The sequence below is a fragment of the Vigna unguiculata genome, chromosome 11 (genome assembly GCF_037176805.1).
Source record: "Vigna unguiculata cultivar grain cowpea cultivar isolate G323 ecotype 2 chromosome 11, ASM3717680v1, whole genome shotgun sequence".
Classification (NCBI taxonomy): domain Eukaryota; kingdom Viridiplantae; phylum Streptophyta; class Magnoliopsida; order Fabales; family Fabaceae; genus Vigna; species Vigna unguiculata.
In genome coordinates, this window is record NC_140802.1 from 17,683,203 (window position 1) to 17,706,634 (window position 23,432).

Here is a 23,432-nt window from a genome sequence, read left to right on the forward strand (position 1 = left end):
ATGTTTGAACTAAGTTAACTTCTTAACTAAGTACCAAATATAAATATAAATGAAGTTTGAACTCAAAATAAACATAGTGCATAAAAACTCAATAAAAGAAACACAGAGAAACAATAATGTTATAAGCCAATAAACCAATATCTACACATCAACGTTTATAAAAACTAAGGGTCAGGGTTTCATCCCATTCTAGCAAAAATAGGAGAGATCACAATTTTGTATTATCCTCGTATTCTTCCCTTGCTTATTTAAATCGTGCAGTATATGAATTAATCAAGTGATACTTGAAACCTTCTTCATTGGCTTGCCTACACGGGAGATCTCCACCCTTGTATTGGCCTTTCTCCTCTCCACATCAATCTGCACAAAATCACCACATTTTACTAAACCCGGTCAATCCTGTCACAGATCAAACAACATTAACCCATTAACCTAACTTCATTGTAGTTAAAAATTCAACCTTTTTCTAAGTGACATTTTCACAAACACCTAAGCTACAATCACGTATTAAGAAGACTAACGTTACCTTGGGTGGTAGATGCACGACAGAAGAATCCATCATTGACGAGGCTGATGGATTTCAACATTAGAACATTGGGCGGAACCACTCCGAACATGGTGCTGACTAGGTCAATCTGAACCTAAATCTGGATGAAGTGGCTCGATGAGCTTGAGATCGGTTATGGGGTAGCCAACGAAAAGAAGACTAGGCAGGAGAAGCAGAATCTCTTGCTTCCTAGTGGATGTTTGATGGTTAGGGAACAAAACACACCACATTCCGTTGTGGTGATAGTGAAAATGGAGAACTGAACCACAAAAGTTTTAGAAAACTGAGATTTAAATTCTTGGGTTAATGGTGATAGCAAAAAATGAGAACTTTGGTAAATACTTTCGGTGTTCAGGGTTTGATAGCGGGAGGATGAAAACACAAGAGTGGGACATGGAAAGTGAAAGAGCGGACATGAAAATTGAAAAGTAAGAGGGAAAGTGAAATTGATGAAAGTTATATTGATATTAATTAAAAAAATGGCAGTTAAAAATGTCATATTTTACATATAAAATGTGACGATTCAAATAATGACAGTTAAAAATATCGCATTTTACATGTAAATTGTGGCAGTTCTTTAATTAACATATTATATCGTAAAAAGTGGCGGTTTTAAAGAACTGTCATATTAAAATTGCCACAATATACATGATTTTTTGTAGTGCATGAAGCAAGTGTACCTATGTACCTTTGGTCTCATTTGTTTTTAGCACACTTTGACCACTTTTTGGAGACATATGAGACACATTCTTTGTCTCCTTTTGTGCTAGAACGAAATTAGCCTTGCACACACCATAGTTAGGTCTTTTGTCTCTCATTTTTGTAACCCTATTTGACATAGTTTCTAGAAGTTAGGGTTAGGTTTTTGTAGAGACATCCTTAGGTATCTTTTATTTGCTTAGAGGCCCCTAAACTCTTCTATATAAGAGGTGCTCCTAGACATGTAAAAGGGTTGAACATTTTGAAGTAAAAACACTCTTGTTTCTCAACCATTTGTGAGATTTCCTCCCTTGGGACTGAATACTTTTAAGCCTTATCTTGCATAGCAAGTGGCGGCACACATCCACTCATCTTTAAGGTTGCCATGGCTTCTAGCCTAGCCTTGTAGTGGCGTGCTTCTCACATTTTTTATCATTTCTTTCCTTTCCATTTTATGTTTTCTTCTTCCTTTAATTGTTCTTGGTTTTCTATGGTTTATTTGCCTTCCATTTCCTTTTTTGTTTTGAATCAATCCATCATCTTGTTCTCTTGAGCTTTGTGAAAGGAACCTTGACATCTAGATATCATGCTATCTTAATGTCAAGTGGGGATTTCACTTAGCTTTCTTAATCAACTCACATCATATTCAATAATCTTAAAAAGGAAAAGGATAATCCTTCATCATTTGGTATCTAGAGCCTAGGTTATTTTGAATATGGTGTTTTTCATGTATTAACCTTGTCTTGTTGTAGCTATCTTTGTATGATTCAAATCCACTTCCATTGAAAAAAAAACAATGCTGGCAGAAACTGTTCACGATTTTAAAAGATTAAACTGCACCTGCTCAGTGATCCAAAAATTACGTTCTTGATGTCAAAATAAAGCTATATTAGTCTAGTTTGTAACAAAAAAAGAACCAATGCATTTGGAGTTTTGTGGAGAGAGTTATGATTGAAATAGTGAGCAAAGGTCAGAGCTGCCGAGATCACCGCGAATCAACGTTTTTCAGGTTATGTTGGGCAGTTTTGGCTACTGTTTTTGTTACTCTTCTTACTCCTAAATGTGGTTAGATAACATGTCTTTTGATGCTTAGTCTTTGAGCCTCAAATCCATGAGTTTAAATGCATGATAGCTACATGTTTGTGTCTTTGTGTATGTCATGTTGAGTCTTTAAATGTGTCTAACTTTTGCTTAAGTCATATGTCATATGCTTCTTTTAGTTTTCTTATTCTTGTTTCTAAGTATTTGAGCTATTGCATGAGATCTATGCCTTTTCTTGTAGCATGCTCCTTGAAATTCATTTTCACCTAATTTTTAAGGAACTAAGTGTTCAAGACACCCTAAAATATCCTTCTCATCATCTTAAGTACCTAGTTTTGAAAAGAAAAATTATTTTCATGACCAAAAACAGTTTGGCCGAGAGCTAATGTGTTGCTTGGTGAATTCATTTGGCCATTTTTACTAGGTGTTATGCTACCAAATTTTATACTTGGATTTTGGGCGATATTGGCAAATTAGTTCCATGCTTTAACTTGGTTATGATCTTTCTTTGTGTATGCATAATTTCAAACTTTTCTTCTTTAGAGTTTAGCTTTCCTTGTTTTTGTGCTTTTCTTGCTTGTCACTAGGTGTTCTTTGTTTTGTCTTAGTAGTTTTCTTTTCTTGAAACTCTTGGGATGTTGTGGCCGAATCACTTGCCTTGCATTTGAATGGTTTTGAACAAGTTTTTAAAAGTGTTTGCTTCACTCCTTTGGTTGATTTTGAGTGCTAGCCTTGCCTTGTTACTTTGGGAGTGTGATCTAACACTTGGGTTGCATTTTGGGTTGGATTTGGTCACGATTGTTTTGTCTAACCCCTAATCCATTTATTTTGCCTCGGATTTGAGTGTTTTTGTTGTAGGAATCATGGCAAGTTCATCAAATGCACCTACACCAAACAAAAACAATACATTGATGAGATTGTTTCGGGATTTGGAGTTGTCTAGGAAGGAGGCCTTTGAACAATTGAGAAAAGACAAGGAGCAAAGTGACCTAAGAATCCAAAAGCACATTCAAAGGCTTGAAGCTAGGGAGCAAGAAAGAGGGGCTAGGAAAAGAGGGCATTCTAGGCGCAACCCATCACAAGAGAAGTAAACTCCAAAGATTCCTAAGTTCAAAGAAGAAAAAGACCCAAATATCTACAATGAGTGGGAACAAAAAGTGGACCAAATTTTTACCATTCATGTAGTTAGTGATCACAAGCAAGTAGATTTGGTAGTCTTAGAGTTGGAGGATTATGCCATGACTTGGTGGCATCAACTATGTATGAAAGAGTCACTCACGATGATGAAGGATTATCTTGTTCCTTTTTAAGATTATTGAATATGGTGTGAGTTGATTAAGAAAGCTAAATGAAATCCCCATTGGACATTAAGATAGCAAGCTATCTAGATGTGAAGGTTCCTTTCACAAAGCTCAAGAGAAGAAGATGATGGATTGATTCAAAACAAAAAGGAAATGGAAAGCACAAAAACCATAGAAAATCAAGAACAATTAAAGGAAGAAGAAAACAAAAAATGGAAAAGAAAGAAATGGTAAAAATGTGAGAAGCACGCCACTACAAGGCTAGGCTAGAAGCCATGGCAACCTTGAAGATGAGTGGATGTGTGCCGCCACTTGCTATGCAAGATAAGGCTTAAAAGTTTCACTCCCAAGGGAGGAAACTCTCACAAATGGTTGAGACACAAGAGTGTTTTTACTTCAAAATGTTCAACCCTTTTACATGTCTAGGAGCACCCCTTATATAGAAGAATTTAGGGGCCTCTAAGCAAATAAAAGATACCTAAGGATGTCTCTACAAAAACCTAACCCTAGCTTTTAGAAACTAGGTCAAATAAGGTTACAAAAATGAGAGACAAAAGAGCTAACTATGGTGTGTGCAAGGCTAATTTCGTTCTAGCACAAAACGAGACCAAGAATGTGTCTCATATGTCTCTAGAAAGTGGTCATAGTGTGCTAAAAACAAAGGAGACCAAAGGTACATAGGTACACTTGCTTTATGCCTTTTTCTTTATGTTTTATGCCTTTGCTTTACTCTCTCCTCCACATCATTTATGCTCCCCAATCACCATGTGCCACCTAGCATTGCTTTCTTACTCCTAATTAACCTACAAAGCAAATAAACATAGATTAGCATGTTGGCTTAAGTCAAGTCAACTATAGTCAACAAGTCAAACCTAGTCAAAGGTCAACAAGTCAACTAAAGTTGATTCAACTAAGTCAACTTAGGGAATCAAAAATAACAAATATAAATGAAAGGGATGAAGGATTAGTGAACTTCCTTTCTAAACATGCTTAGTCTTCTTAAGCATGTGCCTCCATCCTTGGTTGGGGTCAATCCTTCATCATCCTCCCCTCCTTGGAGAGAATTTGACCACAAATTCTTTAAGCCTTTGTGGACGGAGCTTGACTTGATTTGGGGGAGGATTTGCGTCTCCCTTTTTTGAGCTCTTGTTCCATCCTTTCTAAGGATATTGCCCTTAGCTTTGGTTAGGCTATCTTTATTTTCTAGAGTACTCTTCCTCTCTTGCTTGTGCTTTGGGCCTTCCTTTTTGGCTTGGGAAGAGAAGGAAGAGTGATGCACATCTTGCTTTGGAAGAATTTTTTTGTAGGCAAGTAACACCTTAGTGAAAGCTTGCCCATTTTCTTTTTCTTCTTTATCTTTTCTTATTATATTTCTATCCTTATTAACTTCTTGAGGTGATAGAGGTTGTAAAGTGGTCTTTTTCCCATTTATGAAGAAAATGTATTGGTTGGTATGACCATCATGTAAAGATTGTTTATCAAATTGCCATGGCCTACCTAGTAAGATATGTGTGACTTCCATGGGAACAACATCACATAACACCTCATCTTTATAGCTTCCTATAGAGAAGTTAATTAGGACTTGTTTATTGACATCTATTTCTCCCTCTTTACTTACCCAAGCAAGCTTGTAGGGCTTAGCATGAGGAATGGTCTCTAAGCTAAGCTTTTCCACTAACCTTGTGCTAGCTACATTGGTACTACTTCCTCCATCAATAATTAGAGAGCAAACCCATTTGTTAATTTTGCATCTAGATTGAAAAATGTTTTCTCTTTGAGTTGGCTCAAGCTCACTTTGATCTTGACCTATCATGCGCCTTAATAACATAGGGTCTTTCTCAAAAATTTTAGTTTTATTAGAGGAAGAAGATTCTTTTGAAAGAGAATGGGGAGATGAGTGTTCACTTTCAACATCATTACTCTTCTTTAAGACCATGGTCCTCTTGGTTGGGCAATTTAAAGCAATGTGATTATAACCCAAACATTTAAAACATTTAATGGAACTTGATCTTGAAGAAGTGGAATGGTGAATGTGATCACTTGGAGATTTACTTTTACTTGGTGGTTCTTGATGAGAGTTAGAAGGGAACTTATCATGTTTCTTTTTATCCTTTCCCTTCCATGAGTGACTAAAGTAGTGGTTGGGTGAGTAACTCTTCCTTGCCCTTCTTTTTCTTTTCAATTGAATTTCAATCCCAAGGGCAAGTGTGAAAACATTTTCAAGAGTGGAGTACTCATACAACTCTACTTGGTCTTGTATGTCTCTCCTAAGACCACTCACAAATCTTTTTATTTTCTCTTTGTTAGTTTCTTTTATTTCAACCCTATGCATTTGAGACTCTAATTCTTTAAAGTACTCACTCACACTCATAGAACCTTGGTGAAGCCTTTGGAGCTTCAAAAGAAGTTCCTTCCTATAGGAGGGAGGAACAAATCTAGCGCGCATAAGAGTTTTAATGTCCATCCAAGAAGCCGCGGGTGACCCTTGGTCATAATTCTTACAAACTTTATGCCACCAAGTATTGGCATACTCCAAAAATCCTAAAACTACTAGATCAACTTGTGTTTGATTCTTTACATGATTTTCATTGAAAATTTGATCAACTTTAGCTTCCCAATCAAGGAAGACTTTGGGATCACTTCCTCCATAGAACTTAGGAATCTTTGGAGTTTGCTTCTCTTGTGATGGGTTGCGCCTAGAATGCCCTCTTTTTCTAGCCTCTCTTTCTTGTTCTTTAGCTTCAAGCCTTTGAATGCGCTCTTGGATTCTTAGGTCACTTTGCTCCTTGTCTTTTCTCAATTGTTCAAAGGACTCCTTCCTAGACAACTCCAAATCCCGAAGCAATCTCATCAATGTATTGTTTTTGTTTGGTGTAGGTGCATTTGATGAACTTGCCATGATTCCTACAACAAAAACACTCAAATCCGAGACAAAATAAATGAATTAGAGGTTAGACAACATGAAAATCGAGACCAAATCCACCCCAAAATGTAACCCAAGTGTTTAGATCACTCTCCCAAAGTAACAAGGCAAGGCTAGCACTCAAAATCCACCAAAGGAGTGAAGCAAACACTTTTAAAAACTTGTTCAAAACCTTTCAAATGCAAGACAAGTGATTCGGCCACAACATCCCAAGAGTTTCAAGAAAAGAAAACTACTAAGACAAAACAAAGAACACCTAGTGACAAGCAAGAAAAGCACAAAAACAAGGAAAGCTAAACTCTAAAGAAGAAAAGTTTGAGACAAAACTTTTAACAAGACTAAAACAAGAAAAGCACATTTTAAAGACTCTATGGAAAGCACTTGACAAGCATCTTCAAGTCTTAAATCATGCATACACCAAGAAAGATCATAACCAAGTTAAAGCATGGAACTAATTTGCCAATATCACCCACTTCTCAAGCATGAAACTAGTTGCATAACACTTAGTGAAAAACACACTTTTAGTTCACCAATGAGCAAGATTGCTCTTGGTTTTTAGACAATATTTGGTGCAAAAATTTTCTTCTTTCCACAACTAGTTTCATAAAATGGTGAGAAAGAGTTTTAGGTGGCTTGAACACTTAGTTCCTCAAGTTTTAGGCCAAAATCAATTTCATGGAGCATACATCAAGCAAGACATAAAGTGAAAGCAAGATTCAAATACTTGGAAAAACAAGAATAAGAAAACTTCAAGTTAACATATGACATATGACTCAAGCAAAAGTTAGGCACATTTAAAGACTCAACATGACATACACAAAGACACAAACATGTAGCTATCATGCATTTAAACTCATGGATTTGAGGCTCAAAGACTAAGCATCAAAAGACATGTTATCCAACCACATTTAGGAGCAAAAGAGTCACAAAATCGAAGCCAAAATTGCCACAACATAACCTGAAAACGTTGTTTTTCGTATTCTCGACAACTCTGACCTTTGCTCACTCATTTGATCATAACTCTCTCCACAGAACTCCAAATGCGTTAATTTTTTTTTTGTTGGAAACTAGACTCACAGAGCTTTCTTTTGATATAAAGAACGTAATTTTTGGATCACTGAGCAGGTGCAGTTTAATCTTTTAAAATCGTGAACAGTTTTTGCCAACATTGTTTTTGTGTGCAATGGAAATGGATTTGAACCATACAAAGATAGCTACAACAAGACAAGGTTAGCACATGAAAAACACCATATTCAAGATAACCTAGGCTCTAGATACCAAATGATGAGAGGATTATCTTGTTCCTTTTTAAGATTATTGAATATGGTGTGAGTTGATTAAGAAAGCTAAATGAAATCCCCACTGGACATTAAGATAGCAAGCTATCTAGATGTGAAGGTTCCTTTCACAAAGCTCAAGAGAAGAAGATGATGGATTGATTCAAAACAAAAAGGAAATGGAAAGCACAAAAACCATAGAAAATCAAGAACAATTAAAGGAAGAAGAAAACAAAAAATGGAAAAGAAAGAAATGGTAAAAATGTGAGAAGCACGCCACTACAAGGCTAGGCTAGAAGCCATGGCAACCTTGAAGATGAGTGGATGTGTGCCGCCACTTGCTATGCAAGATAAGGCTTAAAAGTTTCACTCCCAAGGGAGGAAACTCTCACAAATGGTTGAGACACAAGAGTGTTTTTACTTAAAAATGTTCAACCCTTTTACATGTCTAGGAGCACACCTTATATAGAAGAATTTAGGGGCCTCTAAGCAAATAAAAGATACCTAAGGATGTCTCTACAAAAACCTAACCCTAGCTTCTAGAAACTAGGTCAAATAAGGTTACAAAAATGAGAGACAAAAGAGCTAACTATGGTGTGTGCAAGGCTAATTTCGTTCTAGCACAAAACGAGACCAAGAATGTGTCTCATATGTCTCTAGAAAGTGGTCATAGTGTGCTAAAAACAAAGGAGACCAAAGGTACATAGGTACACTTGCTTTATGCCTTTTTCTTTATGTTTTATGCCTTTGCTTTACTCTCTCCTCCACATCATTTATGCTCCCCAATCACCATGTGCCACCTAGCATTGCTTTCTTACTCCTAATTAACCTACAAAGCAAATAAACATAGATTAGCATGTTGGCTTAAGTCAAGTCAACTATAGTCAACAAGTCAAACCTAGTCAAAGGTCAACATGTCAACTAAAGTTGATTCAACTAAGTCAACTTAGGGAATCAAAAATAACAAATATAAATGAAAGGGATGAAGGATTAGTGAACTTCCTTTCTAAACATGCTTAGTCTTCTTAAGCATGTGCCTCCATCCTTGGTTGGGGTCAATCCTTCATCACGCGACTTCTTGGAGGGACCTTAAAAATTTGATGCGCGTTAGATTTGTTCCTTCCTACTATAGGAGGGAGACTCTTTTGAAGCTCCAAAGGCTTCAACAAGGGTCCATGTGTGTGGATGAATATTACAAGTTGATAGAGTCCATGCTTCTAAAAGTCGGACTCCAATTTGAAAGTGAAAAGAAAAAGGTAGCTAGATTTGTGAGTGGGTTAAGGAGGGACATACAAGATTTAGTAGAGTTATATGAGTACTCCTCTCTTGACAAAGTTTTACATTTGGCCACCAAAGTTGAAACTCAATTGCAAAAGATAAAAAAGGCCAAGAGGAGTGGTTCATACAATGACTATTATTCTAGTACTTGAAAAGATAAAGAAAGAAAACATGATAAATCACCACCCAAGAGTTCCTAAGACCCACTTCCTAGGACTAATTCGTTTAGGCCTTCTAATGAAACTCATAATTCTTCTCAAGGTACAAGGATAAGTTCTATAAAATGTTTTAAGTGTTTGGGATATGGGCACAAAGCTTCAAATTCTCCTACCAAAAGAACCATGGCCTTCAACCTTAAAAAAGAAGTAGAGAGTGAACATTCTTCTCCCCCTTCCCCCAAAAGTACTTCTTCCCACACTTCTTCTTCAATGTGTTATATCAATGACAAACTATGTCCCCTCCTCATAGATAATGGAAGTTGTGTAAATGTGGCTAGCACAAGGGTTGGGGACAAGCTTGGCTTGAAAACTATCTCTCATGCCAAGCCCTACAAGCTATCATGGATTAAAACAGAAGACATTAAAGTAACTCAACAAGTCCTCATTAACTTTTCAATTGGAAATTTTAAAGATGAGGTGTTATGTGATGTTGTGCCTATGGAAGCAACTCATATCTTGGTTTTCTATGGTTTATGTGCCTTCCATTTCCTTTTTTGTTTTGAATCAATCCATCATCTTCTTCTCTTGAGCTTTGTGAAAGGAACCTTCACATCTAGATAGCATGTTATCTTAATGTCCAGTGGGGATTTCACTTAGCTTTCTTAATCAACTCATACCATATTCAATAATCTTAAAAAGGAACAAGGTAATACTTCATCACATGCTTGATGAATTGCTTGGGTCCCTCATGTTTTCTAAAATTGATCTAAAGAGTGGTTATCACCAAATAAGAATCAAAGAAGGTGATGAGTGGAAAACCGCTTTTAAGACCAAATTTGGATTATATGAGTGGTTGGTGATACCCTTTGGGCTTACTAATGCACCTAGCACATTCATGACGCTAATGAATCACGTTCTTAGAGAGTGCATAGGAAAGTTTGTGGTTGTCTACTTTGATGACATTTTGATCTATAGCAAGAGTTTACATGAGCACATAGACCATCTGAGGTCTGTCCTTACCATCCTTTGTGTAAATAGTTTGTTTGTAAATAAAGAGAAATGCACTTTTTGTGTAGATAGTTTTATTTTCTTAGGTTTTATAGTAAACAAAAATGGGGTCCATGTTGACCCTACAAAAATAAAGGCCATCCAAGAATAGCCTACTCCTAAAAATATTGGAGAGGTTAGGAGCTTCAATGGTTTGGCAAGCTTTTATAGGAGGTTTGTTCCTAACTTCTCTACTTTGGCTTCACCCCTCAATGAACATGTCAAGAAAGATGTATCTTTTAATTGGGGTGAAAAACAAGAGTCTGCTTTTCAGCAACTCAAGGAAAAGCTCACCAATGCACCCATTCTAGCTTTACCAAACTTTTCAAAAACCTTTGAGCTAGAATGTGATGCATCCAGTGTAGGAATAGGTGTTGTGTTGTTGCAAGGAGGGCACCCAATTGCTTATTTCAGTGAAAAACTTCATGGTGCCTCCCTCAACTATCCCACCTATGATAAGGAATTGTATGCCTTAGTTATGGCCCTTCAAACTTGGGAACACTACCTTGTGTCTAAAGAGTTTGTCATTCATAGTGACCATGAGTCGCTAAAATATTTGAAGGGCCAACACAAGCTAAATAAAAGACATGCTAAGTGGATGGAATTCTTGGAACAATTTCCTTATGTGATAAAGTACAAGAAGGGCAAAAGTAGTGTGGTGGCTGATGCCTTGTCTAGAAGGCACACTTTGTTTTCAAAATTAGGAGCCCAAATTCTTGGATTTGATCACATTCCAGAAATGTATAATCAAGATTCTGAGTTTTCCTCTACTTATGTTGAGTGTATGGAAAGACCTCAAGGAGGTTTCTATGTGAATGAGGGGTATTTGTTTAAAGAAGGAAAAATTTTTATTCCCCAAGGTTCACAAAGAAAACTCCTTGTTCAAGAAACACATGAAAGGGGATTAATGGGTCATTTTGGGGTAGAAAAAACCCTAGGTCTTTTAAAAGAGAAATTCTTTTGGCCCCATATGAGGAAGGATGTCCAAAGGCATTGTAATAGATGTATCTCATGCTTACAATCTAAGTCTAAAAAAATGCCTCATGGATTACACACCCCCTTGCCTGTTGCTTCAGCCCCTTGGGAAGATATAAGTATGGATTTTGTCTTAGGACTCCCAAGAACACAAAGGGGTTTTGATTCCATTTTTGTGGTGGTAGATCGTTTTAGCAAAATGACACACTTTATACCCTACCACAAAGTGGATGATGCTAGCAACATTTCCCGGCTTTTCTTTAGAGATATGGTCAACCTTCATGGTATACCTCGCACCATAGTTTCTGATAGAGATACTAAGTTCTTTAGCCATTTTTGGAAAACTCTTTGGTCAAGGCTAGGAACTAAACTTAATTTCTCTACTTCATGTCACCCACAAACTGATGGGCAAACTGAAGTTGTTAATAGATCTTTGTCTACTATGCTAAGGGCAATTTTGAAAGGAAACCACAAATCTTGTGATGAATACCTTCCCCATATTGAGTTTGCCTACAATACAGTAGATCATAGGACTACTAAGATCTCTCCATTTGAAGCTGTTTATGGCTTTAATCCTCTCACTCCTATGGATTTGTTACCACTTCCTACATCTTTTGATTTCATTCATAAAGAAGGGGTGGCAAAATATGATTTTGTTAAGAAAATGCATGAGAGGATTAAAAGACAAATCAAGCAACAATGCTAAGTACAAAAATAAGGGGAAGAGGGAAATGATTTTTGAAAAAGGGGATTGGGTGTGGCTACACCTTAGAAAAGATAGATTTCATAAAAAAAGGAAGTCTAAACATAGCCCTCGAGGTGATGGTCCCTTTAAAGTGCTGAAAAGAGTCAATGATAATGCATATAGGCTAGAGTTGCCTGAGGAATATGATGTACATGCCACCTTTAATGTTGCTGACTTTGCAGGTGGTACAAATGATGAGGCATAACTTTAAGATTTGAGCACAAATCCTTCTCAAGAGTGAGGGGATGATGAGATGCCTCTAACCAAGGGACCCATAACATGAGCAATGGCTAGGAGGATACAAGAGGAATGGGCCTCCAATGCACATACAAGGTTCAAGATGAACTTTACATGGGCCAAGGAAGATGTGAAGACACATGCTTCATGCATTCATGATGAACTTTAGAAGGTACATAGGTACATTTGCTTCATGCCTTTTACTTTATGCTTTATGCCTTTGCTTTACTCTCTCCTCCACATCATTTGTGCTCCCCAATCACCATGTGACACCTACCATTGCTTTCTTACTCCTAATTAACCTACAAAGCAAATAAACATAGATTAGCATGTTGGCTTAAGTCAAGTTAACTATAGTCAACAAGTCAAACCTAGTCAAAGGTCAACAAGTCAACTAAAGTTGATTTAACTAAGTCAACTTTGGGAATCAAAAATAACAAACACAAATGAAAGGGATGAAGGATTAGTGAACTTCCTTTCTAAACATGCTTAGTCTTCTTAAGCATGTGCCTCCATCCTTTGTTGGGGTCAATCCTTCATCATCCTTAATGATTCTCCTTCCTTTCCTGGAAGTAAACTCAAAGTTATTTTGCTTTTTAAAATCCCTTCAGGAATTAGAGTTTGAAATATAAGTTTGTTTGTTGCATTGCATATTTTTAAAACTTAAAGATGTTTATAGCTCCTTCCAAGGTTCCCTCTAAATAAATTGGTAGTGATTCTAGTGAAGTGCCTAGTTTACAACATTTGGCAAAGGAATTAAAATCATTAAAAATTTGGCAAAAGCAAGAGTCCATTTTGAAAGAAAAAGAAAGAGATGAGAGTGATGAATATCTCACAACCTTGGAAGAAGTGCTTAGGATACTTAATTCAAAATAAGCCAAAGTTTAAGAAGAGTTGAGACAGAGAAAAAGTATGAGTAAGAGTGTGAGTAACTCAAGGAGTAGCTCCGAACATAATACACAACTCACACTCTATGAGGAGGATAGTAGGATTTTGAACCAATATTATCAACCTTCTACACCTAGAAGGCCAAGAAGGGAGCGAAATTAGAGAAGGAGAGGAAACCACCATTTTAAAGTTTTTAAGTAGACTATATCTTGACATTAGATATAAAGTGGAATTGTTGCCCTACCAAGACTTAAATGACTTGGTACAAATTTACATTAAGGTAAAGCAACAACATTTGAGAAAAGGTTTGAAAGATAACCACTCAATTTCATATGTCAAGAGAAAATACAAAAGGGAGGGAAAACAAGTGAAAAAAGAGGAACCCTCATGTTGCAATTGTTGTAGTACTAGGTTAGTGGAAAAGTTAAGTCTCACAATCAAACCTTATCCAAAACCTTACAAACTTCAACGGCTTAATGAAGGAGGGGATTTGAATGTGAACCAACAAGTGGAGGTCAATCTCTCTATAGGAAATTAAGAGGATAAAGTTCTTTGTGACATAATCCCTATGTAAGCTTGTCATATTCTCTTAGGTAGACCTTGGCAATTTAACAAGAAAACTATGCACAATGGTCTTACAATTGAGACTACTCCCCACCACAATGAAAAAAAAAGTTTCTCCATCCCTTATCACCTTCCAAAGTGTTTGAGGAACCATTACAAATGAGGAAACTAAGCAATGAAGAGAGAAAGGAAGAGAGCATATGCAAAGTGTTAGGGGAGCAAGCTCTCAACACATGCATTCATGATGAGGGGGAAAGTAGTGCACCTCCAAAGGTCACTCAAAAGGAGAAGAATTTGTCTAAGAAAACTCTCTTATGTGAACAACCTTCATATCTCCTCTTTTGTAAAGGAGCACTTTCGTGCATATCTTTAAATCTAGAACCCAAGTATCCACCAATTAGGGGCACAAAACATCAATTAGATTTTGTTCTTTGGGCAAGCTTACCAAATAGGCCAGCCTATAAAAAAAAATCCCCAAGAAACCAAGGAGAAACTTGAGTCATTATTTTCCCTTATTCTATTGACCTTTTATGCCCATCTTAAAGCTTGTTTAGTGTTTAATTGTCTTCTATAGTGTATTTTCCTTAATTGGGCTTCATTGGGCCATTTTTCCGAATTTTGAGTAATTTGGCATTAATTTGTCTAATCTTTGTTTCTAATTATTTTTAGGTATTTTGTGGAGCAAATTTTGGATCTTGGACACTAATTTTAAGATGAAGAGAAAGTTGTCACATCATTGCCATGTTTGCGCTAAGTCAATGAGCCTGTCCACGTCATTGGACCAACATTTTTCAGCCCATGGTGGCATTTTTGTAATTCTGCTGACCAGAATGGTATTTTGTGATTTTGCAGCCTTTAGTGACATTTTTGTAAATATGAGTGGTAGATTTGAGGGTAACACATTTTATAAGGGTTTTAGGAGGGTTTTGAGACTCTCTTCTTTCCCAATTTGGTTTTACGTTTTGGAGAGCACCCATTGTTAAGATTTTCGTATTCTCTTTATTCATCCACAAATTGGAGTTGATAGTAACATTTTCTGCACATTATCTCTTTTAATCGTCATTTTCTGTCTTATTTTCTTCCTCTTAATGATGCATTTCAGTTTGGGTTTGATTGTTGAATCGAATTTCATGGGCAACTATATTTCGTATGCATTGATTCCTTGCAGAGAATGAAATGAAACCTTAAGATAGTGTTTTATTCTGTTGGGTTTTGTTATTTCTTTGTTTTGGATTTCTAGAAATCTAATATATTTATGCTTAATTTTAAGAATGGGTAATTCATAAACATGTGCACTGCTTAATTGCGTATTGAAGTTGTGGTTAACTTTCGCTTAGTTGTTTAATAGCGAGTTTCATAAGGGATAACAAAACTAGCTCAGTTTGTAATCTAGGATGGGTGATGTTTCATTCAAAGCAAGGAATCCATGTCATTTTTGCTATTGTTTAATCAAATTTGCAATTACATTTTAGCACATCTTTAATTTTATGACGAAGTGCATTAAAATCTGGATTTTCAGGAAATCTCTGATAGGGTTGAAGGGTGGTATTAACAGTTACAAGTAATTCTATGAAGTTGTTCTTACTTGCATCCCTCAACATATCAAACAATATTTGTTTATTTTCGTACCACTCTTGCTCAATATTTCTACATCTTTGATCAACTCGCAACCTTTCATCCATGGACTCTAATTTCTCTATAACTTCACCCATTAATATCATAACTTCCCTGTAGGATGGTCCATTGGTTGCTTCAACTTGTTGTGGTGGTACATATTGTTGTTGAAAACTATTTGGAACATATAATTGTTGAGGTTGACACTCAGAATATGGTTGTTGCTCATATCCCAAAAAAGATGATCTAGGATATAGATAATTAAATTGTCATAAAGTTAACCCACTTATATCAGGTGCAAAAGTAGGTGTGACAATTTGTTGCTGATAATCATATGAATCACGTGGTTGCTGTGGATAGTAATCATAATTCACTTGAAAATCACACTGTTGATTATTTTCATATGAAAAACTATTTTGCATTTTTGAAAGAGGTTTTCTGAAAAGAAATAAGTTGAAAGCTTGTTGAGTAGACTTCCAAGAAAGAGAGGTGCGTCTCAATGGACAACTTAAGTACCTTATCTTTCCTTAGCCAAAGTGTTCCCCAACTAGTTTCACAAATTTCCCAACAAAATTCCTCAAACAAAAATTATGCTTAAAAAAATAACTATATAAAACAAAATAAAATAACTAAAGAAAATGAAAGAAATGTTAGAACAAAAATTGAGAAAAGAAAATGTTAGTGATAAATAAAAAATTAAATAAAAAATAAAAATAAAAATAAAAAAATAAAATCAAAAGAATAAAAATAAAAATAAGAACTAAAATGATAAAAATTCTAACCATGTTCCCCGGCAATGACGCCAAATTTGATAACGCTATCGTTGACGTGATCAAATTAATACTACTAAACTATAACAACTTCAGTATTGCTAATATAGTAGTCAAGAAAATAGAAAGGGTAAAGTAACCCTAAGTCGTCTCCCAACAAACACGAAATTGATTTTTATCAAATTAGTTCTTATAAAACTATACAAATGAGTTAGTCAAATAAAATAAAAAATATAGGGGATTAAGATAAAAAAAGATAGAAATAAAATTTAAAAGATAAAAAGAAATAAAAACAATAATAAAGAAAATAGATTGATTCTATTGCTTTCTCAAAATAGATTCATCATCGGTTATCTAAAGATTATTGCTCAATTAATTATTGTTATAGATTTACAAATTAATCAATGTAAAGTCTCAATTAATTTATTGGCGTTCTCACTTTTAACCACAGTGAGAACTTTTAGATTATCCATAGTAAGTTCAACCAAAGTACAATCTCAATCAAATTTACTATGCCTAATCATGTCTATTCTTTTATCTCCTCACCAAATAAAAAGCTTAATTAATCAAAGTAAAGTCTCAATTAATTGTAGTTAGAGTAAATACCTTTAACCAAAGTAAAGTCTCAATTATTAGTAAAAACTCATTTAATCATATGAAAGTTTCTAAATAAAATCAAAGTAAAGTCTCAATTCAATTTAAAAACCCTTGGACTCATATAACAAACATGCATATAGATTTAAAATCATTACTTCTTACGTGATTTAAAGATAAAAGACATAGATGAATGAAAACCTCAACAATAATAAAAAGAACAAAGAAATTAATTGATCTAACCTCAGAATCCAATTAAGAAATTACAATGGAATCAACCCAAGAAGTTTAGAACTCCATGAATGCAAAATAAAGAGAGAAGAATAGAGAGAATAAAAGAGAGAGAAAGAAATTAGGTCCCCCTAAGGGTTCCTCAATTCCGATGTGTCGAGCTTGTTCCTTTTCTGCTTCTCCCTTGGTCTCTTTATATAGGCTTTGGGTTGGGCTTTTCAGTTGCTAAAACCTCTCAAATATCCTTTAAAATAAAGATAAAGATAAATATTCAAAGATATTTGGAGAGATATAAATTATTTGACAAATATAATTGGTTAATAATTTATGATATAATTAAATAAATTAATTATTTAAAGATATCTGATAAATTCTCACCAAATAATATTTGTATTAATTTTCTAAATAACCAATTTTCAATCCTGTAGTCCAATTTTGCAGACATCCAAAAATATCAATATTTCCAATTTAAACCCTCTTCTTTGACCATTTGACCAGAGTTGACTGTTTGACCAACTTTGACCAGATTTGACAAAATTTGACCATTTAGTGTCCATTGAGAGGATGACACGTGGCAGCTCCTTCTCTCTCCCAAATTAGGGTTTCGTAGATGCTTGTAGTTGCTCCAACGGCGTGCGGCACGGTGGTCGTCTTCTCCAACGAAGGTGTGGTGGTGGAGGCACATATTTGTGGAGATAATGGCGTGACAGCTGTTGCATCTCTTCCAGGCTCGTGGTCCAGAGAAGATGGAGAGTGTTGCTGCCATGGATGGTGCGTGACGAATCAATGGCTGGTACAGTGAAGATGATGGAAGATGATGGTTCAGATGCAGTGGCTGGAACGTGAATGGTGCACGAATCTGGTTCGTAGGTTGCTCGCGGTGGCTCGACTGATTCGCGTTTTCCTATGTTCCGTTGTTCCGCTGCTGTTGTTGTGAACATGGTTGCAGGTGCCGCGACTGGTTCGTGTTTTACGGCAAGGATGAAGCTCGCTGCAGTGGAGGCTCGTGTGCAAACCTGCAGGCGCCGTGATGGTGATGGAGATGCAGTGGTGGCCGGCGAGATCCATGGTTGATGGTGGTGTGGAGATGAAGATGATGATGTGGCAACATGGTGAAGATGGAGGGTAGGGTTTCTGGTTGTGTCAAGATGAAGATGATGATGTGGCAACATGTTATTGGCTCAGATTCTTTAGTGCAGATTAAGCCCACATGGCTTGTGGTGGTTGGCCAATTTTAAAACTTGAGGATCGCCACATGGCAACATTTGAGTGCATCTATTTTATGAGTGGAAAAAAGGGTGCAAATAGACAAAGGCAGGGGTGCAGAAGTAGGTTTTGTGAGACCCATTTTGAAAGAGGGGAGTGTATAAGTAATGTGTGGGGTACAAAAGTGATTTTTCTAGAACTTGCTTATTTTAGCCTTATTTAAAGGTGTTTGTAATTTTAATCAATTTATTTTCCCACCTTTAAATAAGCTTAATCTTAACTTCAATTGCATCAACAAACGTTAAAATATCCAAAAATAATTTATGCAGCTAAAAATCACTTTTTAAGACATTTTTATCACACAAGTTCAAATAGCTTAATTATCAGAATTATCAATTAAATCACTTTTTAAGCACACAAATTTAATTAAATACCCAGAATTAAACATTAAATGGGGGCAAAAATACGCACTCATCATACCCACACACTTATCCTTTTGCACTCCTGGGCAAAATTAAGCAATTTCAAAACTTGTTATGAGGTATTTTATTTCACATCAACACTAGATCAAAGGAATGAACATCACCGAAGACAAATCAATACTCTAGAAATCAAATTATCATGTATATACAAATGGAAAGATTCTATTTTTCACACATGAGTTAATCTTTTGAATTCACAAGACAATCAATTATGAAAGAAAACACTCACGTTAAATGTGTATTTTATCACCAAAATTCGCTCAAGTGTTTTGGCTTGTGTTTTCACTCAAAATACTCATGCAAGTAAACACTCATAATACTTAACAAGACTCTAATATTCACAAACTTTCAGAAAAATATGCATTCAAAGATCATGAGGACTTTTCACAGGTTATAATGGGGCCAAGGCAAAGGTAGGAAAAATTTTAGGATTTTTGGGTTTTTGAAATTAAAATATAGAAAGAATAATGGAGCATAATTTCGAAAACAACTCTTTTTCGTTGATTGCTTTGTTGCTCTCTCTTTTTTTTGGAAAGCAATTATTTAAATATCAACAATTTTTCCTTTTGCCATTTTTATTAATTTGTAGGTGAGGTACTCACCCACACACTTTATTCCTCAACCATTCCTGAACACAATCCATTAGCTCCTTCTTTCTTCCTAAGGTAGAATATGGTCTTTTTCATTTTAAGGTTATGCAATAGGCTTAAAACAAGAAAAAGAGGTTTAAAGCTCAAAGGGGCTACCAATGGATTAATATCAAGGTGGGCTTATTTGGCCGAGTAGCTAAAAACAAGAAATGCCTCAGTCATATCAAATCATGCATATTCACTTAAGTTGCAAAACAAAAGAATCAAGGTAATATTTGAGTATAAACAAGCATGAGCAAGTCACTCAAGAAAAACAATAGGAGTGGCACATGGCGGTCCATCCTTTACATTAAGGCTCAAGACTCACAAGGTCAAATTCTTTCACAAAAGATTTAATCAAGAAATTCTCAAATCAACTCATTTAGGAAATCATAGAAACAATCCACTCATATCAACATGACTTTTATATTTCAAGAATTATGATCATCCCAATTACGAATCAAATCCCAAAATCCAATGTCAATATGTTTTATTGAAAGCAGGGAAATATTTTTGTGGATTTCTTATGAGACATATTGTTTAAAAGTTTCACTTAGTAAAAAGTTAATACTTTCAAAATTTTCTCAAAAATAAATCACAATTTTTTTTAAATGAAAACAAAAACAAAAAATTGAAAAAGAAAAAAAAAATTCCTACATATAGTTTGTCTCCCCCACACTTATTTCAAAAAAAAAATGTACTTGATCGACTTATTTTGGGGAGGAAACAAAAAAATTTGTGACATCTGGCTCAATTTGGCCATATGTCAAAATTTATTTTCTTTAATTTTACAAAGTACAAATCAGCTTGTACCATTTTTTAAATTTTTATTTTTATAAAAACTAAAAACAAAAACACATATTTTTGAAATTTTTTAAAATTTTTCACTAAAATTAAAAATAGAAAACAAATATGCATACAATTTAACTTTTCTATCAACAATGATTTCAAAAGAATTTGAATCTAAGCTTTTTACCTGTTGCAGCAAACTTTCTTCTTTTTTTTGCAACGATGTTAACAAAGATAACCACTGAAAACATATTTGCATCATTCACATCAACAAACTTGACGTGTTAAGTGTGTGGCTTTAACTCAACTTGAGCATCATCAGGTGCATTTGGATGGTTAAGCGGATCATCAGTGATCCTCATAATCTCATCTTTTGAGCAAACATTTTCACCTAGTGTTGTTGACTCTGCTGCTTCATCATTAACCAAGTTAGTTGCAATAGTAGATGCTTCAGCTGCATCTTCGAATACTGTTGGCTCTTCAACTGCACTTGGTTCCTCCATTGTATTATTCTCACAACTTTGCTCTTGAAAATTATCATTTGTACTCATATCCTCATCAACGGGTACAACTTTATATTCACATTGAGCATCATCAACATATCCATCAGTAGATATGTTTATGTGAGAATCTTAAATTTCTTCATCAGCAACATCTTTAGCAAAATTGATATGTCCATCAGTAGACATATTACAATGAGCATCATTATATCTATCAGTAGATATATCAGTGTGATGTGATTCCGCTATCAATTTTTCAGACTCATTCTACAAGCTTTGTGTGGCAGCATTCATCATCTCTTTCTGATCTTTCTGATTCATCTTCATCATTTCAGTCATCATATTCATCATATCTTCCAAAGTGACCTTTCTAACTGTATCATTCATTAGCTGACTCAAATCTTCAGACATTTATTCAGCTATGATGGCCAACTTTAGAAACACATCTTTAATTTCATGACGAAGTGCATTAACATCTGGATTTTCAGGAAATCTCTGATGGGGTTGAAGGGTGGTATTAACAGTTACAAGTAATTCTATGAAGTTGTTCTTACTTGCATCCCTCAACATATCAAACAATATTTGTTTATTTTCGTACCACTCTTGCTCTATATTTCTGCATCTTTGATCAACTCGCAACCTTTCATCGATGGACTCTAATTTCTCTATAACTTCACCCATTAATATCATAACTTCCCTGTAGGATGGTCCATTGGTTGCTTCAACTTGCTGTGGTGGTACATATTGTTGCTGAAAACTATTTGGAACATATAGTTGCTGAGGTTGACACTTAGAATATGGTTGTTGCTCATATCCCAAAAAAGATGATCTAGGATCTAGGTGTGACAATTTGTTGCTGATAATCATATGAATCACGTGGTTGCTGTGGATAGTAATCATAATTCAGTTAAAAATCACATTGTTGATTATTTTCATATGAAAAACTATTTTTTATTTTTTAAAGAGGTTTTCTGAAAAGAAATAAGTTGAAAGCTTGTTGAGTAGACTTCCAAGAAAGAGAGGTGTGTCTCAATGGACAACTTAAGTACCTTATCTTTCCTTAGCTAAAGTGTTCCAAATGGTAATAGTCAACTTTAACGTCAAACATGTCCCTTTTGCACACTTCTTGCTTTTCCAAAGTGTAGCCCCCTCTCAGGTTTTTTTCAATCCCAATGCCCAAACCAATCACATTTAGTGTCCTAAAGTGTTCCAAATTGTTGGCTATTGATTTGGGGTCCAAATGGCAAAAGTTAACTCTAGGGTCAATGATAACGCTGTCGTTGACGCGTTCAAATTAATACTACTAAACTATAGCAACTTCAGTATTGCTAAGATAGTAGTCAACGAAATAGAAAGGGTAAAGTAACTCAAAGTCGTCTCCCAACGAACACGGAATTGATTTTTAACAAATTAGTTCTTATAAAACTCTACAAATGAGTTAGACAAATAAAATAAAATAAAAAAAATATAGGGGATTAAGATAAACAAAGATAGAAATAAAATTTAAAAGATAAAAAGAAATAAAAACAATAGTAAAGAAAATAGATTGATTCCATTGCTTTTTCAAAATAGATTCATCATCGGTTATCTAAAGATTATTGCTCAATTAATTATTGTTGTAGATTTACAAATTAATCAATGTAAAGTCTCAATTAATTTGTTGGCGTTCTCACTTTTAACCAAAGTACAGACTCAGTTAAAAGTGAGAACTTTTAACTTTTAGATTATCCACAGTAAATTCAACCAAAGTACAGTCTCAATCAAATTTTACTATGCCTAATCATGTCTATTCTTTTATCTCCTCACCAAATAAAAAGCTTAGTTAATCAAAGTAAAGTCTCAATTAATTTTCGTTAGAGTAAATACCTTTAATCAAAGTAAAGTTTCAATTATTGGTAAAAACTCATTTAATCACATGAAAGTTTCTAAATAAAATCAAAGTAAAGTCTCAATTAGATTGAAAAACCTTTGTACTCATATGATCAACATGCATATAGATTTAAAATCATTACTTTTTATGTGATTCAAAAATAAAAGACATAGATGAATGAAAACCTCAACAATAATAAAAAGAACAAAGAATTATTTCATTCTAACCTCAGAATCCATAACGAAATTACAATGGAATCAACCCAAGAAGTTTAGCAATCCATGGAATACAAAATAAAAATAATAGAAGAAAGGAGAGAGAAAGAAATTAGGCCCCCCTAAGGGTTCCTAAATTCTGAAGTGCCGAGCTTCTTCTTTCTGCTTCTCCCTTGGTCTCTTTATATAGGAATTGGACTAGGCTTTTATGTTGCTAAACTCTCTCAAATATCTTTTAAAATAAAGATAAAGATAAATATTTAAAAATATTTGGAGAGATATAGACTATTTGACAAATATAATTGGTTGATAATATCAATATCTAATATAATTAAATTAATTAATTAATTAAAGATATATGATAAATTATCACCAATTAGTATTTGTATTAATTTTCCAAATCAACCTTTTGCAATCTTCTTAAATTATCTTCTAAATAATCAAATTAATTCAAGATATTTTTGTTTGTTGTGGAACTAAAAAGATTCAAGAAGATCTTGTCATATTTAAAAAGATTTGGTAGTTATTATCTTTTAATATTTTATGATATAATTAAATAAGATAATTATTTAAAAATATCAAATAAAATATCTAGGATATATTTTTCCCAAATTATCTTCTATCATAAAGATAAAGAAAATCGCATGGTCCAATTTTTTGTTGCTTTCTTCTTGGCTTAGCCAAACTTCTTCACTTTTTCAAGCTTTTCTTACCGTCTTCATGGAATGCTTGCTTTGGATTTTTAAGATTTTGATAATTTCCTATTCTTGGATTTATCTATAAGGTGTCATGAAGCTTTGAGCAATTTATTTCCACACCTCCATGAGCTCAACTTAGCTGCAGCGGCACTAA